Genomic DNA, 17,017 nt, shown 5'->3' with positions numbered 1-17,017 from the left:
AAGGGAGATTGTACTGACTCTTCTGACACCCAATCAAGCAGATGGCAACAATCCAGCAAAGAGAGGCTCACCTTACAGTCTGTGACAGGGAATGGCCTCGGCCTAGGCTGGCCTCCATCAGACTATGCCAGTCTCTGCAATGAGACTCAGAGTCCAACAGGGACAGGGTACTACTTAATTCCAGATGATGCCTAGTGGGCTTGCACCACCAGCTTAACCCCCTGTGTACACGCCCAAGTTTTGAATGACACTCAGGATTTCTGTGTCTTGGTGCAATTAGTCCCCAGGATAATCTATTACCACAAGGAGGAGATCTTCTACTGGCTAGGACCACCAGAGCAGGCCAAACCAGAGGTCTTCATGGCCATCTTAGCATCCTCCCTCCTAGGCCTTGGCCGGGCCAGGGCTACAGGTACTAGAACGTCAGCTCTCATTCTCCAGGACCAGAACTATAGAGCCTTAAATATGGCTATAGATGCTGACACAGCCACGCTAGAAAAATCTATTACCCACCTAGCAGGGTCCCTCTCTTCCTTGGCAGAAGTACTCCAGAATAGTAGGGGACTAGGCTTGTTTCTACAACAAGGAGGTCTTTGTCTGACTCTGGAAGAACAATGTTGTTTCTATGCCAGCCACTCAGATGTTATCAAAGACTCTATGACCCTCCTCAGAAAAAGACTACATGATAGACAGCTAGAAAAACAATGAAATGAGGGATGATATGAGTCGCTCTTTAACCGGTCACCCTGGCTAACGACTCTGGCATCTGCTTTGGTCGGTCCCTTGGTCCTTCTGATGCTGGCCCTAATTTATGGACTTTGTATAATCAATGCTCTCTCTGGTCAAGTTTATAAAAAACTTGCAGTCGCTGGTCCTAAGAGAGCAGTACAAACCACTAGGTAAGGACCCATTGGGCCCTGACACAGAGACATCTCTAGGATTTGAGATGAATCACTACTCAAAGGAGGAATGAGAAGCCACTGTAGCACCATGGTGGGCTTCATCTGGCCCCAGACTCTACTAGCTCTGAGTTTCAGTTAAGTTTTAGTTCTATTTAGATCTCAGTTTCTGTTTCAGTTTTGGTTTCTGCTTAGGCAGATGAGGGAGATATTGTATACCAGGCATGATTCAGCACTTACAGCCCCAACCAATCAGCAACATATTTTTGTGGCCTTTGCTTGCTTGGCCAATCATGTTTAGGATGACCTAATCCCCGCCTGGTTCTCTCTAAAAGGAGCCTTCGAGCTTCTCTGGGGGTCATCACCATTTTGTTGTGTGGCTGACCCCTGCATGCAGGAACTCTTCTCTCGAGAAATAAATGCTCTTGCTTTTGCATACATGAATGATGGTCTTTTATGGGGTGATCTGCAGATCCTAACAGTACCTCTACTTCCAAGAGTACCAGAGGGGTACCAGACACTCAACTGTTACTTCCTCAGACTCAGGGAAACATTTACACTGACGAAAGGGGAAACTTACCTAATTATTGTTGGTGGATGGAGTGCTGAGCCAGAAGGTGCATCTGTTGTGGGTAGACTGGAGATGAGGAGTAGGGTCCCAGTGCAAGCTTAGACCATGAGGGGAAATGCAGGCACTAGGAGAGCCTATCTGAGTTACAGCACCCAATATAAGCATTACAGGTTGGATGGGAGGGTATCCTGGCAGCAGGGAGCCAAGGAATACCACAAAGTTATACTGCACAACAAACCTCACACACGAGCTTTATTGGGAGGGGAAAAAAACCCAGGAGGCTGCCTCTGCTCAGGTGAGAAACAGCAGAGAACTGAATAGGATACAGAGCTTATATAGGGTTTATTGGGAAGGGGGTGGAACTTCTTAGGGTGGAACTCTCCAGGGTAGAAATTGAAGGAATTTCATGTCCAGAGATTGGGTTTTTTACTTTGTAGGGTTGGGGCAGGGTCCAGAAGTTATGGCAGTTAGAGTGTTCTGTTGGTGGAACTTGGCATTTAGAGGTCCTTGAAGGGAGGGGCTTGGCCACTCGTGAGGCTCAAGGGGCTTACACATAAGCCCTCAGTGAAGTCTAAAATATGACCATGGACATATTTTAACCAACACAGCACCAAAAGGTAGGGGTGGTTGTCTGTACCCTAAAGCACTGCCCGTAGTAGGCAGCAGATAACTGCTAGGTACCTGCCCCCACCCGGGGAGTTGCCGAGACAGGGCCCCCTTAAGACCTAGATTGCTTGCTCTCTCTTGACTACCTTGTGGTCTTGGATGCTGGTGCTGCAGATCAAGGCAGAGTTCTCCAGGAAACTGTGTTGGACTGAGCCCCACCCTCCTGGATCCTGACACCAGCTCCTTTGTGCTTGCTGTGAGTTAACACAGAATATGTTCTTTGATTATAAGATAGACTCTGTGGAATTTCCTCATTACCAAAGATTTAATTTTTTTAAAAATCATTTAATTTTATGAGTGTTGTGTATATGTGTACCATGTGTGTGCCTGGTCCCCATGAAGGTCAGAAGAGGGCATCAGGTTCCCTGGAACAAGTTCGAGATGGTTTCGAGTCACCATGTGGGTTCTGGAACCAATCCTAGGTCTTCTGCAAGAGCAACACGTGCTCTCCACCACTGAACCACTTCTTCAGTCCAATTTCCTTCCCTTCTGCCTCTTTCCTGCCTGCTAGTTAGGTTTCCTGTTCTCACCAGATTTGTTAGCCGCCTGCCAGCACCTCCAACCTTCTTGAGATCCAAGAATAATAAATTTGTGTTTTACTCATTTTGGTTGTATCTCATAGCTCTCCTAATTGACACCTGAATCTAACTTTTGGTCATGGCTCTAGAAAGTCACCATTGTGGCTTATAGTCAAACAAAACAAAAAACTCGTAACAAAAATCACAACAAATACTACTTCATTTCTTTTTACTGTCAACTAGTATTTCACTGTATGATGATACAACACTCACCCCTTCATAAATTGATGGACAACTGAGTTCTTTCCAGTTTGGGGTTACTATGAATAATGTTGCCTGTGAATATTCATTCATGTAAATTATTTGTGCTGATACAATTTTTCTTGGCCAGAAGTTCTGCAGTGTTGTATGGGAATTTTGTTTAACCTTTTGCAGGACTGCCATGTTTTCCAAAGTGCACAGCACCCTGCTAGCACCAAAGTGGAATTCTGGTACCCCACCTCTGGTATCCCACCTCCTCACCAGTGCTTCAACTGCCTTTGCCATCACCATCCTAGTGGATGCACACCGGCGTCTACTGCGGTTTTGGTTGAAATGTTCCCAGTGGGCTCTATTTGATTATTTTAAAATCCTACTGTGCAGTGAAAGCCTCCATTCTGTCCTGTATGTCTTGATCATATTAATCACAGCTGTTCTAAAGGTTCTAGCAAATGACCAGGACATCTGGGACATGTGTGCATGTTTTTACTGTCCTCTTTTCATTTTTGTTTTCATTCTTTTTTCTTGTTATATATGGTAATTATTGGTAGGGTACCAGATATTATGTAGGAAAAAATTTGAAAAGCTCCTTTACCAAAGATTTATATTTGGCAGGCAGAATATTGGAACTTCATCAACCAGGGACAGAGATAGTTCAAGGTTGAATTGTAGGCACTGCTGGGACCATTATGATTTGCTTTTGCTCTGACTTTGGTTCATGATCAGTCCCAGTTCAGACACTGGTGTGTAACCAGGACTACACTCCTATCTAGAAACTCTTCCCAGCACTGTCTTAGTCAGGGTCACTAGTGCTGTGATGAACACCATGACCAAGCAAATTGGGGAGGAAAGGGTTTATTCGGTTTATACTTCCACATCACTGTTCATCATCAAAGGAAGTCAGGACAGGAACTCAAGCAGGACAAAAACTCATACAGGAACCTGGAGGCAGGAGCTAATACAGAGGCATGGAGAACTGCTTACTGGATTAATCCCAATGGCTTTCTCTGCCTACTTTCTTATAGAACTAAGAACCACCAGCCCAAGGATGCACCACCTACAATGTGCTGGGCACTCCTCCACCAATTACTAATTGAGAAAATGCCTTACAGGCCTGTGTAGTAGAATATTATTTTAAGGTGTGTTACTTTTGCTTATGTTGCATATGTTTAGATCTGTGAAGCTGTGTTACTGTGCCTGTCTAAAACACCTGATGGTCTAATAAAGAACTAGCCAATAGCAAGGCAGGAGAAAGGATAGGTGGAGCTGGTAGGCAGAAAGAATATATACAGGGAGAAATCTGGAAAAGGGAGAACTAGGAGCCAGATGAGGAGGACTCCAGGGGTCAGCCACCCAGCTACACAGCAAGCCACGGAGTAAGAGTAGGATTTACAGAAGTTAGAAAAAAACCCAGAGGCAAAAAGTAGTCGGAATAAGGAAAGCTGGCAAGAAACTAAGCCAAGCTAAGGCTGGGCATTCATAAGTAAGAATAAGCTTCCATATGTGATTTATTTGGGAGCTGGATGGTGGGCCCCCCACAAAAGAGCAAAGAGCAAAAACCTCCAACAACAGGCCTGCCTACAACCTAATCTTATAGAGGGATTTTCTTTGTTTTGTGTTTGCTTTTCGAGACAGGGTTTCTTTGTGTCGCTTTGGCTGTCCTAGAACTAGCTCTGTAGACCAGGCTGGCCCTGAACTCACAGAGATCCATCTGCCTTTGCCTCCCAAGTGCTGGGATTAAAGGCTTGTGCCACCACCACCTGGCTGGAGGCATTTTCTCTCTTTCTTTTTTTTTTTAAATTCATTTATTTTTATTTTTATGTGCATTGGTGTTTTGCCTGTATGTGTGTCTGTGTGAGGAGTGTCAGATCTTGGAGTTATAGACAGTTGTGAGCTGCCATGTGGGTGCTGGGAATTGAACCTGGGTCCTCTGGAAGAGCAGTCAGTGCTCTTAACCACTGAGCCATCTCTCCAGCCCTGGAGGCATTTTCTTAATTGAGGTCCCTCCTCTCAGATGATGCCATATCGAGGACTATGGGGGTCCAGCCCCTCGATAGTTCCCTCCCAGGGTCTGGGAAGAACTATAACCAGCTGATAATTAATCTTTGATGAAAAGAAATGAGTTTATGTACACGAAACTCCTTAGTTCATACACTTTATTATTCTGTGTGGGTTCTCTCTCTACACAGCTTCTTTTTTTTTTTTTTTTTTTTTTTTTTTTTTTTTTTTTTTTTTGCTTTCTAGCTCACTTTACCGCTGCTCCTCACTCCCCTCCTCTCCCCATGCTGATTGCGTCCCCCCCCCCTCTACACAGCTTCTATACTGCTCTCATGCCTAGCTCCTTTCTTGCTGGATTTCTCCCTACATTAATCTGCTGTCCCCTCTAAGTTCTATCTTAATTCTTTCATCTTAGTTCTGCTCCATCTAAGTACTTATCCATCTAGTTCTTTCCCATCTTAGCTCCTCTCTCATCTCCTTCTTTCTATCTTGTTCTTCCCCATCTGACTCTTCCTCATTTTCCATCTCGTTCCTCTAATACTCTCTTCTTGCCCTTCAGTCTAGTTCTTCCCCGTCTGTTTGTTTCTTCAGTCTAGTTCTTACCCATCTAGTTCTTCCATTCTCTTTTCTGTCTCCCTTTTTCTCTCAGTTCTCTCTAAGTCTCTCTGGAATCCAGTTATAAACCCAAGCAATAGCAAATCTCTGGCCCAGCAAAGTCACCAGGCTTGAATTCTATGGGGTCATAAAGGTAGATAAGAATTTTCCTCTGGTAGTGACTGTCACGCCTTCTTTTACAACTGTGATAGCTGTGAATGCAGCCCAACAAAATGGCAAATTTACTTAAAAGAGTATGGGAGTGGTGAAAGAGGAGGTCACCTGAGTGCTAATGACCGGGCAGTATATCAAAAACAGATCTATGTGCTCAGTCTACGTTCCGAGAAGTGGTTAGGTAAGAAGTTATGGGTCTATTAGTAAGGTTGTATCAGAAAGGAGGGTCTCACCCTAATTTGCACAAGAAATAAAGCTATCCACCTGATCTAGGAGACAGGTGTTGTTTTGTATGGCCTTGGATGCTTGATAGGCATTTTAGATAAATACACTGTTCTTGGAAGCATGCAAGAAAATCATTTTAGGAACCAGCTTATATATATATAATATATGTATATATATATATATATATAAAAAGACTTCTTAAGCCATGGCTTGACCTTTGGAGAAGTCCTTGACTTTTCCAAGCAGTAGCTTTTGTGCTAGTAGCTGAAGTCCATTATGTTTTCCTGCAGCCTGCAGCAACCCCAGCTTGTGTGAAGTTGACATGAAACTCTCCAGTCCAAGCACCATTGAGGCAGCTGAAGATGCCTTTTAGAATGTTTTTCTGTAGCAGTTTCTTTCCACTTCAGTGCTTGGCTCCTTGCCCCTTGTTTTGCAGGTAAGGAATCCATAAGTTCTCTGGGGCAAACAGACATAAAGAATGGCTGTTTTTACAGCAAAAACATATAGTTAATTGTGGCAAAAGTAGAATATAAAATTTAGTCTCCTAATAACTTTTAGTATATCCTGGTGGTGTTAACTATATTTAAATCTTTATTTTTATTCATTTGTTTATTTATTTATTTACTTATTTTATTGTGAGACAAGCTTTCTTTATATAGCCCTGGCTGTCCTGGAACTTCCTCAGTAGACCATGCTAGCCTCGAACCCATTGAGATTTGCCTGCCTCTGCCTCCTGAGTGCTGGAATTAAATGTGTCTGCCTACCACCTAATTATATTTAAATCTTTATGCCACTGTTGGCAGAGTTATCTAATCTGTGATAGCTGTGAATGCAGCCCAACAAAATGGCAAATTTACTTTAAACAAGTATGAGATTTATTATTTTATTAAGGATTTTTATTTATTTATGTGTGTGCATCTGTGTATATATGCTTTGGTGTGCTTGGGTGCCCATGGAGTCCAGAAAAGTGTGTTGAATCCTTTGGAGTTAGAGTTACAGGTGCTATGAGCTATAGGATATATGTGCTGGGAACTGAACTCAGGTGTTCTGGAAGAATAGGAAGCACTCTTCAATGCTACACCCTCTCTAGCCTCGAGATTTACATTTTTAATATGTATTTTGTGTAAGTCTGTGTGTGGGTGTGCATGTGGGTCAGAGGACAAGAACAGGATCCATTCCTCTGCCACATGGGTCAGCCTTGTAGGTAAGCATCTTCCCCAGCTTGAGGGCCCATTATAAAATTTTGTTTTTAATACTTTTTTTTTCTTTTTTTTCCAAGACAGGGTTTCTTTGGGTAGCCCTAGGTATCCTGGACCTCATTCACAATGCCTTTTCAAACAATATTCAATTGTGCAGTTCTTGAGCATGGACTTTGTAGGTGGTGTCAAGTTGCAGTTTCAATGTTGGATATGCCCACTAGTAGGCCCAATTAATTCCTATTTTGCCTTTTCCCCCATGATTTCAGTGACACCTGCTATCTCACGAACATGGAATCATTTGGTACTTGTCCATTTGTATGTAATAGGCTTATTTCATTTAGAATAGGTTCATTCATGTTGTAGCATGGGACAAGATTTTTTTAAAGGCTGAATACTATTTGTATTTTCTTTATTATCTCTCAATAGGCATGTAGGTTGCTTCCACATCTTGGGATATTGTGATCTGATACCTCTTTAAGACTTTATCTTTTGGACGCATGCCTAGAAGTGAGATTACTAGGTCATATAATTTAATTTTCATCTTTTGAGAATCTGCCATTTTGTTTTGCATAGTGGCTGCACCTTATTACATCAGTAATGCATAAGGGTTCCATTTTTCTCCACAGGAGCACGTCTTAGGAAGATGTAGCAATTAACTATGTGTAGTGGATGTTTTTGCCTGCCTGCCAGCTCCCAAATGAACAAAGATATGGAGACTCTTTATTAATTATAAAAGCACGGACAATGGCTTACACTTGTTACTAACTAGATCTTACAACTTAAACTAACCCATTTTTATCAATCTACCTTTTGTCTCATGGCTTTATTACCTTTACCCTGTACTGCCCATGCTGCTTCCTCTCCATCTGGCTGGTGACTCCCCATGTCTCCACCCTTCTTCCCAGAGTCTTCGCTGTCCCAAAAATTCTGCCTAGCTGTTGGCTGTTCAGCTTTTTATTAAACCAATCTGAGTGATAAATCTTCACAGTGCATAAAAAGATTATTCCACAACATTTCCCCCTTTTTGTCTAAATAAAAAAGGAAAGGTTTTAACTCTAATAATAAAACTATAAACAATAACAACAATTATCAGGTAAGAATTATATTTATGCCGGGTGGTAGTGGTGCACGCCTTTAATCCCAGCACTCAGGAGGCAGAGGCAGGCAGATCTCTGATTACAAAAAAAAAAAAAAAGAATTATACTTACAATGTCCAGTCCATTTTTATTTGGCATATTTGGAGAAAATACTCCACTATTTATTCTATCTTTAGTTAATTAATTAATTTGTTGTTTTTTGAGACAGGGTTTCTCTGTAACTTTGGAGCCTGTCCTGGAACTTGCTCTGTAGACCATGCTGGCCTTGAACTCACAGAGATCCACTTGTCTCCACCTTCTGAGTGCTGGGATTAAAGGGATGCACCACCATTGCCCGGCTTATTTATTCTATTTTCATGAGTCCAAAGCTCTGTACCCAATTTACCTTCTATCATAACTAAGGAAAACTATGACTATCTAGCCTTCAACTCTATCAAAGATCCCAGAAGGATATACTACCTAAGTAAACAGGAAGTGTAGAGCAAGCAACTTCCAAAACTGAAAGAAAGGACAGAAACATCTGGCTGTCTGGACAGTCATCCAAGGTTCCTTTCAAATGTTGGAGCATCTATCTTCAGCCTACAGGCCTAGGATATCTGATAGATTTTTCTGTGAAGCAGGAATTTTGAAGGACTGTCCTACCTTGTCTTTGCAAAGTTTGGCAGACACTTTCCTTTGTGTCCCGCTTGTACAATTTGGACAGCATTCTGTCAGCAGCTGAGGCAAGGGCAGTTTCTTTGCCTAGTACCTAGCTTTTGCCACAAAGAACGCATACTTCATAAGGAGGTTCTTTGATGCCCATTATTGTCTCTGAAGTAGATTGGTGCTGCTAGGAGCAGACATGTCTCAATGTCATAAAAAGCCTTAGGTTATCAAAACATCTTATATACCACATTCTGTAGAGCTCTGAAGTTTTTGAAGACCACCTGTCTATCTAAAATATATCTCTGTTTGACCTTGAAAACATACATAACTACAAGTTTGGTTGTGATAGGTGACTAACTACTAACCTGTATTTCCTAAATAGTTTGTAACTTTCAAGGACTAAAATTTATATTACATTGTTAAATGAGCTGTATATGTACAATACTTTAAACACAGTAGAAATGTAGGTCTGCTGGTGTTTGCAGCTGCTGCTCTTTAAAATGTGGTTCCTTCTATTGGTAAAATTATTAAGGCCACGCTGCATAGTTAAAAGGAAGGTTTATTTAGTGACGTAACTTACAAATGAAGGGATAGGTAGGTTGCAGGGTCTGGGAAAGATGTAGCGCAGTCCAGTGGTGTTCTCTGGAGAACTCTGCTCAGTCTACCTCCAGCGTCCAGGGTCCAGGAACCAAGAGAGGAGGCACATCCGGATCTTGGGGCTTCAGGGTCCTCTCTTGGCCCCCCCTTGTAGGCGTGACAGTTACCAAAGCCTGAATGGGGGTTGGAACTTCCAGATCAAAGCTGGAATGGCTACCCACTACATCCTCCTGGTCCATTTGAATCTTCTCTTTTTCCTTTGTATTCTGATCAGTCTGGATAGGGCAAATAAAAGGTGAGGACTTTGGAGAAAGGAACCTTTCCCTCTTGAGGCCTACTATAGCTCTCCTCAGGATGTGCCCTATCCAGATCCTGCTATCACTCAGTTTTCAGTTCAGAAAGGTACTCCACAGTCTGATGGCTGCAGCTCAAAAGTGAAAGTCAAGGTTTGGGTAAATGTCCATGGCATTTTCAGTATGACCAGTGCATCCTTAGTAGAAGTGCACAAGTCCCAGAAAAATGAGGAGCCGATGGAGACTGATCAGAATGCAAAGGAAAAAGAGAAGACGTGAGTGGACCAGGAGGAACCACATGCTAGAGAGCAGCTGCCACAAACACCAGCAGAAAACAAAGGCAGAGCCTCCTTTCCAAAGCAACACAGGTACAGGATGTTCTAACAAAAATAACCTTAAATTTGTATCAATATACAAAAATACCTTAAACAAGAGTAGAAACAGACATAACAAAAAAGTACCTTAAATTTGTATCAGTATATACAAAATCCATACCAATGTAAAATATTTAAGACTAGTAGTTGCTTTTTTAGTTTAAAAGTAGATTCAATTCAATAATCTACACTTTTATCCTATTATTTCTATATTCCCCTTTCTTTTCAGAATGAGATCCCTGAATCTATTCTCCTTTGTTCAACTTTTTCCTGACCATTTTCTTTTTCTTTCTTTCTTTCTTTCTTTCTTTCTTTCTTTCTTTCTTTCTTTCTTTCTTTCTTTCTTTCTTTCTTTCTTTCTTTCTTTCTTTCTTTCTTCCTTCCTTCCTTCTTTCCTCCCTCCCTCCCTCCCTCCCTCCCTCCCTCCCTCCCCTCCTTTTCTTTCCTTTCTTTCTTTTTTGGTTTTTCAAGACAGGGTTTCTCTGTTTAGCTTTGTGCCTTTCCTGGAACTCACTTGGTAGCCCAGGCTGGCCTTGAACTCACAGAGATCCACCTGGCTCTGTCTCCTGAGTGCTGGGATTAAAGGCATGAGTGCCACCACCACTCGGCTTTTTTTTTTTTTTTTTTTTAATCTTTATGTGCATTGGTATATGCATGTATGTCTGTGTGAGGGTGTCAGATCTTAGAGTTACAGACAGTAGTTAGCTGCCATGTGGGTGCTGGGAATTGAACCCAGGTCCTCTGGTAGAGCAGGTGGTGCTCTTAATCACTGAGCCATCACTCCAGCCCCTCCTGACCATTTTCAATAACAACTTGTAGCCAATGCCCCAAATGATGACAAATATCCATAACCCATTCAATAACCAAAAAACTCCCATCCCACCTCTTGGGAATGTGGGTGTCGTGTTTTCTAGGTTGCTTCCTGTTGTCTGGGGGTGATGGCATCTTTAAGGGACCCTGAGAAAACTGAGGTAATATCAAGTACTGGGAGAGCTAGCTGTATCATCTGTTGTTCAATCTCTGTGCAAAGGGAAAGTACAAGGCTTATCTGCAGTCCTGGCTAGAATAGTCTGTGGGGCTGGACCATCTTAGCCAGCAGTCTTAAAGCTGTTCTGGATGCCAAACTTTGAGGAAATGGCAACAGAGGCACTGTGAGATGCCTGACCACCTGGGTCACCAGTTTTCATTGGTGTCTGGTCCCCTTGTTCTGAAAACATACACATTTTCAAAGGTAACATATATATTTGCATTAACACAAGAATGAAATATGCAGTGTGTACAAGTCAGTTAAAGATGATTTTTTTGTTTTATGTTTGAGCAGGTAAAATATACATTACCTGTCTTGTAGTTGTTTTAGGTTTTGTTTTGCTTTGTTTTTATTGTCTATAGCCAGGATTTTCAGGGGGTGTCCCCTGATCAAACCTGATTCTCTTTAACTTTGAATTAATCCATAGCCTTTCATTTTCTGTAGGAACAAAACCATAACCTCTTCTCTAACACAACATATTTATTGACTTCCAGTTTTAAGACATTTTAAAAATATATAAGTTGGTTTAATTCAACAGTTTCTATATTCCAATGTTTCTCAGTAGCTATTTTTTTTTTTTTTTTTTTTTTTTTTTTTTTTTTTTTTTTTGCACATTTAGCATTTAAGAAGTTCAAAGTTGGGGTTGGGGATTTAGCTCAGTGGTAGAGTGTTTGCCTAGCAAGCACAAGGCCCAGGCTCCGGAAAAAAAAAGAAAGAAATTCAAAGTTAACAAAATAACATATAGCATCCAGACTCCCTGTGTATTTTACTTCTTTAAGTGGCTTATTTTTTTATTACTCCACTCTCTCTTTAAACACTTCATATTATTATTTTTAATCAATTTTTTTCTGTGACTATCTATACCCATTTTTCCCCCTTAAGCCTATGCACAATGTTAAACACACTGTGACCTGTTTAGAGTTTTTCTCCATCTGAACTTGTTTTACTGCGTATCAGTAACCTTTTCTGTCTACATGAGCAAAACCTTAAACCTGCCATGAGGCTTAGCTCATGACCTACTGGTGGCTTAAGCATGCAGACAGCTGTAGGGAGACATGTCACTCTGTACTGAAGCCGGCATAAGACATGAGACTAGGAAGCTGCATTTGACTCTTTTTTTTGCAGGGGTGGGAGGATGGGGGGTGGGGGGTTGTTTAGAACGTTATTTTAAAAGCTTTCTCAGGTCTTATGTAGATATATGTGGCCCCACATTGCTCACCATGTGAGCATTTAGACTCACTTCTTGGAATCCTGGCAGATATAAGCAGATAATACCCCGGTCCTCCCAATGTCCTGACATCATCTTATGTAAAGCCCACTTTGAGAGAAAACTCCTCCCTCCCTCTCTTTCTCTCTATTCCCATGAGGTGTGCAGCTCCCCCTCTCTTTCTTTCTCTCTCTTTCCTCTTTCTCCTTCCCTCCATTTGGAGACAGATTTTTCTGTCCTACCTGCCAGCTCCCAATAACCACATGGAGATGTCTTATTAATTATTAAAGCTTGGCCAATAGCTTACATTTGTTACTAACTAGCTCTTACAACTTAAATTAACCTATTTTTCATCAATCTACTTTTTGTCTTGTGGCTTTATTCTCTTTACTCTGTATTGCCCATGCTGCTTCCTCTCTGTCTGTCTGGTGACTCTCCCTGTCTCTACCTTTCTTCTTCCCAGCATCTTGTCTGTCCCCAAAATTCTGCCTAGTTATTGGCCATTCAGATCCCTGCCCCCCTATCACCTTTTTATTAAACCAATCCAAGTGACAAATCTTCAGTGTACAAAAAGATTATTCCACAATTATGTGAGAAGTTTTGCTTTGCTCTGAGTAAATTTCACTGACTCAAAGCATTTATAAAAGTGTTTTTATTTAGCTCAGACCTGAGTCTTGATAATGAATAGGGGTAAGAATATCAGCCTGGGCCGGGCCGTGGTGGCGCACGCCTTTAATCCCAGCACTTGGGAGGCAGAGCCAGGCGGATCCCTGTGAGTTCAAGGCCAGCCTGGGCTACCAAGTGAGTTCCAGGAAAGGCACAAAGCTACACAGAGAAACCCTGTCTCAAAAGCCAAAAAAAAAAAAAAAAAAAAAAAAAAAAAGAATATCAGCCTAAGGGCCTAAAGAGTTGGCTCAGATGTTAAGAGCACTTGCTGCTATTCCAGAGGACCCAGGTTTGATAGGAGCTCATAATGGTCTCTAACTCCAGTTCCAATGCCCTTTTGTGACCTTGGTGGGCCATCCTGCATGTAGTACACAGACATACATGCAGGCAAAATACACATAAAGTACTTAAATAAAAGAATATCAGCCTTAAACAGCTCATGATTGTGAGGGACTGGCAGAAGCTGCCATGTAGGAGAGAACTGACTGATGTGGCAATGTAAGTTACCTGACAGGTCTGGGATGGCCCTGGATCTTTTGTTTACAATCTGTCATAGTCTCTTTTCTCATTTACCTCAGAGGTAGGAGTGACTGAGATTTCCTATCATAGGAGGTGTGAGGCCAAGATGTGGGTCGTACCTAAGGCTAGTCATTTATGTTCTAAATATGACTTACTAGCATTATAAATGTTTTGGAAATTGCTCAGTGTTGTGAGAAGAAAAGAGAGTTAAAAACATGGACTCTACCTTCAGCCTTGGCAGTTTGAGTCCCAATAAACCTTTCTTTCTACCAATGGGGTATTTAGGTGGTTTCACTTCAAACTCGATTGCAGAGGTCATATTGGGCTACATGACATTCTGTCTAAAAAAAATAATAATAGTAATAAATAATAATAATAATAAACATTTTGAAAGAGGATGGGAGCCAGGTGGTGGTGGTGGTGCATGCCTTTCCCAGCACTCAGGAGGCAGAGGCAGGTGGATCTCTGTGTTCAAGGCCCGCCTGGTTTACAGAATGAGTTCCAAGACTTCCAGGGCTACACAGAGAAACCCTGTCTGGCGGAGGGGTGGGGAAGAGAAAAAAAAAAAAACAATAAAGAACATGGACTCTGGAGTGAGACTGCTTTGAATGAATCTTAGCTTCTACAAGAAATTAGGTACTTAAGATCTCTTAGTTTCTATGAGCCTCAGTTTCTGAAAACTAAAATAATAATAATCTAATGAACTGCAATATCACTTCTCAGTACATACCTGAGAAAGCAGGGCTGGAGAGATAGCTCAGTGGTTAGGGTCACTAGCTGCTCTTCCAGTGCACCTGGGTTGATTCTCAACACCTATGTGGAAGTTCATAAACATCTGTAATTCCAGTTCCAGGGCATTTGACACCTTCTACTAGCCTCCAAGGGCACCAGGTACACACATGGTACAGAGACGTACATGCAGGCAAAACACCCATACATATAAAAACAAGGAAAAATGTTAACACTTTTTCCATAATATAGTGATGTTAGTAGCCCCAGATTTGTAGGGTCCTAGTACTAAATTAATTAACAGCCCACCCAGTGCTTGGCACAAACCTGAGCCTCTGGTAAGTGCTATGAAAAGGGTTTTTATTATTTATTTATTTATTTATTTTTTCTTTTTTCGAGACAGGGTTTCTCTGTGTAGTTTTGGTGCCTGTCCTGGCTCTTGCTCTGTAGACCAGGCTGGCCTCGAACTCACAGAGACCCGCCTGCCTCTGCCCCCAGAGTGCTGGGATTAAAGGTGTGTGCCACCACTGCCCAGCTGAAAGGGGTTTTTAAACATGGAGCTTTGCCTCAGTCTTGCCAGGATGTATAGGTTATCTCCTGTCCCTGTGTACCAGACCACCAGCCTGAGAGTTTTAGGTGTTACTAACAGCCCTACGCCCTAGGTGGGATGAGTGTGTAGATGCAAAAAAACATAGCTCTTAGCTCAGAGAGGTTCTTAAGCCAAATATGAGTGATGATGGCCCACAACATGGATTCAGATTGCCCCAAGAGACATGCTTCACTGTGGAAGTAGTTACATGAGATTTTTTTTTTTAATTATTATTTTAGAACAAAGAAATTCACAGAATCAAGGCATTTCCCAAATGGCACGGAGTACAAGTAGGTGGATTACAGCAAAGCGGTTTTCTGTATGTTGATGAGATGTGTAGCTTTTGGTTTAGTGGAAGCTGGTAGTCAGCTAACAATGCATTTTATTTTATGTTTTACTATTATTATTTAGGGTCGTTTTGCCTGCATGTACGTGTGTGCACCATTTCAGTCTGTGTCTGCAGGGGCTAGAGAAGGCATCCGAGCCCTGAAAATTGGAGTCACAAACTGTTGTGAGCCTCTGTGTGGGTGCTGGGAACCTGGTGTTCTGGAAGGGCAGCCAGTGCTCTTAGCCAGAGTTGTCTCTGCAGCCTCTGTGAATACATTTTAAAGGTTTTCCTTAGGCACAAGGGTATAATGTTTGACACATGGGTGGGCAATAAATGGCTTCCAAAGGAACTAAAAAAGCCCACGATAATTTGGCTCTGGTCTGCCACATTTTAACTCTTCATAATCTTGAAGTGAAATTATTTTGCCTTGTAGAATAGACTCTTTAACACCGTGCAACACCTTTTTTTTTTCCCCCTAAGAGGTGGGGTTTACAGGTGTGTGTGGTGCGGTGGGGCGTTAGGACACTACGGGGTGAGTACACTGTGGGTCGCAGGCCACCGGGCGAGCAGGCTCCGCGTACCGCGACTGTTTCGGCTGAAGTGCGTGGAGACGGGGGACCAACCGACCCGCGTGGAAAGTCACAGAGACCGCGGTTCCGTACCTGTCGGAGCGGCGGGGGCCGAGCCCGGCGGGGTGAGGGCTGCGCGCGTCCGCGGCGGGAGGCTTGGCCCTCGCCCCCGTAGGGCAGGGAGCGCCGCGGGTCGAGCGCCTTCCGCGGGCGTCGCTACACACTTCCTGTAGGTCCCGCCGCCCGCCGAGCGCTTCCGGTGCCGGCTGAAGCCCGGGTCCGAGCCCCCGCCCCGCCCCTCTCCGGCCCCGCCCCGCGCGGCCCCGCCCCCGCGCTCCAAGCCGGGCGCGCGGAGCCCGGGGCGCACGGAGCGGCGCGCGCCGGTGGCCGAGCCAGGCTGGCGCCCGCGCCCCCACCGCACCGCCGCCGTCCCCCGCCGCGCAGCCCGCGGGGCGCCCTTCCCGCTCCACTGGCTCCGGCGTCTGGGCCTCCGGCCGCGGTGCTGCCGCCCTCCGCGCCGCCGTCCCGCCCCGTCCAGCCCGGGCCGCCCGGCTCCCGCAGGCCCCACCGCCCGCGTTCCTATGGACAGACGCACAGACACCTGCAGGTGGGTGAGAGCCCGCGCGGGGCTGGGGAGCCGGCGGGCGCGGGGCCTCTTTGTGTGTGGGCGGCCGCCCCGTGACCCGCCGAACCTTCCTTTTGTCTGCTGGGGCCAGCGAGGCGGGAGGGCGCTAGGGGCGGAAGGGTCTGCGGGCGCAGAGCCCGGCGCCCGCGGGTTCGCGGCCCGCGGCGTCTCGGAGGGGACTGTCCCTGCGCCAGCATCCTCGAGCCGGGCAGGAGGGCGGGAAGGAGGAGGGACGGTTTGCCGTGCTAGTTGCAGAGTCCTGAGGTGCTCCGGGGCTCTGCCGGGCTGGCTTGGTTGTCGGGAGGCGCCGGGAGGTGCGTGTGGGGTGTGTGAAGGAACGTGCGGCGCTTCGCTCCCTTATTTATTGTTTCTAACGGAGGAGGGCTTTCTCCCAAAGGCTCCCCCCAGTCTGAGGCTGCGCACAGTGATTTGTGTTTGTTATCAAATAGATCAAGAAAGCTAGTGCGTGTCCTGGGGAGAGGAGGTTGGGTTGACCAGATCAAAACAAACAAACGAAATGTTTGTGGTTTTCTTACGGCTATGTTTGATTTTAATATTTAAAGGTCAGATAGTGGTTTAAATGGAGGAGATCGAGCACGGCTAATTTTTTTTTTTTTAAACAATTGTATTTATTTTGGTTTTGAAGTTTT

The 17,017-nt window shown here is 44.0% G+C and overlaps 1 protein-coding gene and 1 long non-coding RNA gene across 5 annotated transcripts in view; one reads left to right on the top strand and one right to left on the bottom strand.

Moving 5' to 3' along the window:
- Window positions 1–13,229: 13,229 nt before the first annotated feature.
- Window positions 13,230–15,965, bottom strand: LOC119087340. Its single transcript, XR_005090747.1, has 3 exons — window positions 15,836–15,965; window positions 14,258–14,340; window positions 13,230–13,868 (listed from the first exon to the last, which is right to left on the bottom strand). It is a non-coding gene; the product is annotated as an uncharacterized LOC119087340 (long non-coding RNA).
- A 110-nt stretch (window positions 15,966–16,075) lies between these two features.
- Window positions 16,076–17,017, top strand: part of Kiaa1958 (KIAA1958 ortholog) — a 147,720-nt gene continuing 146,778 nt past the window's right edge. For 2 of the 4 annotated variants that reach the window (XM_028856439.2, XM_028856438.2), the window contains exon 1: window positions 16,076–16,349. The gene's annotated coding sequence lies outside the window, so the exon portion shown is untranslated. The remainder of the gene's footprint in view (window positions 16,350–17,017) is intronic. The other 2 variants (XM_037202619.1, XM_028856442.2) reach the window with 1 other exon arrangement.

The sequence above is a fragment of the Peromyscus leucopus genome, chromosome 2 (assembly GCF_004664715.2).
Source record: "Peromyscus leucopus breed LL Stock chromosome 2, UCI_PerLeu_2.1, whole genome shotgun sequence".
Classification (NCBI taxonomy): Eukaryota; Metazoa; Chordata; class Mammalia; order Rodentia; family Cricetidae; genus Peromyscus; species Peromyscus leucopus.
This window is presented reverse-complemented; position numbering and strand designations above follow the sequence as displayed.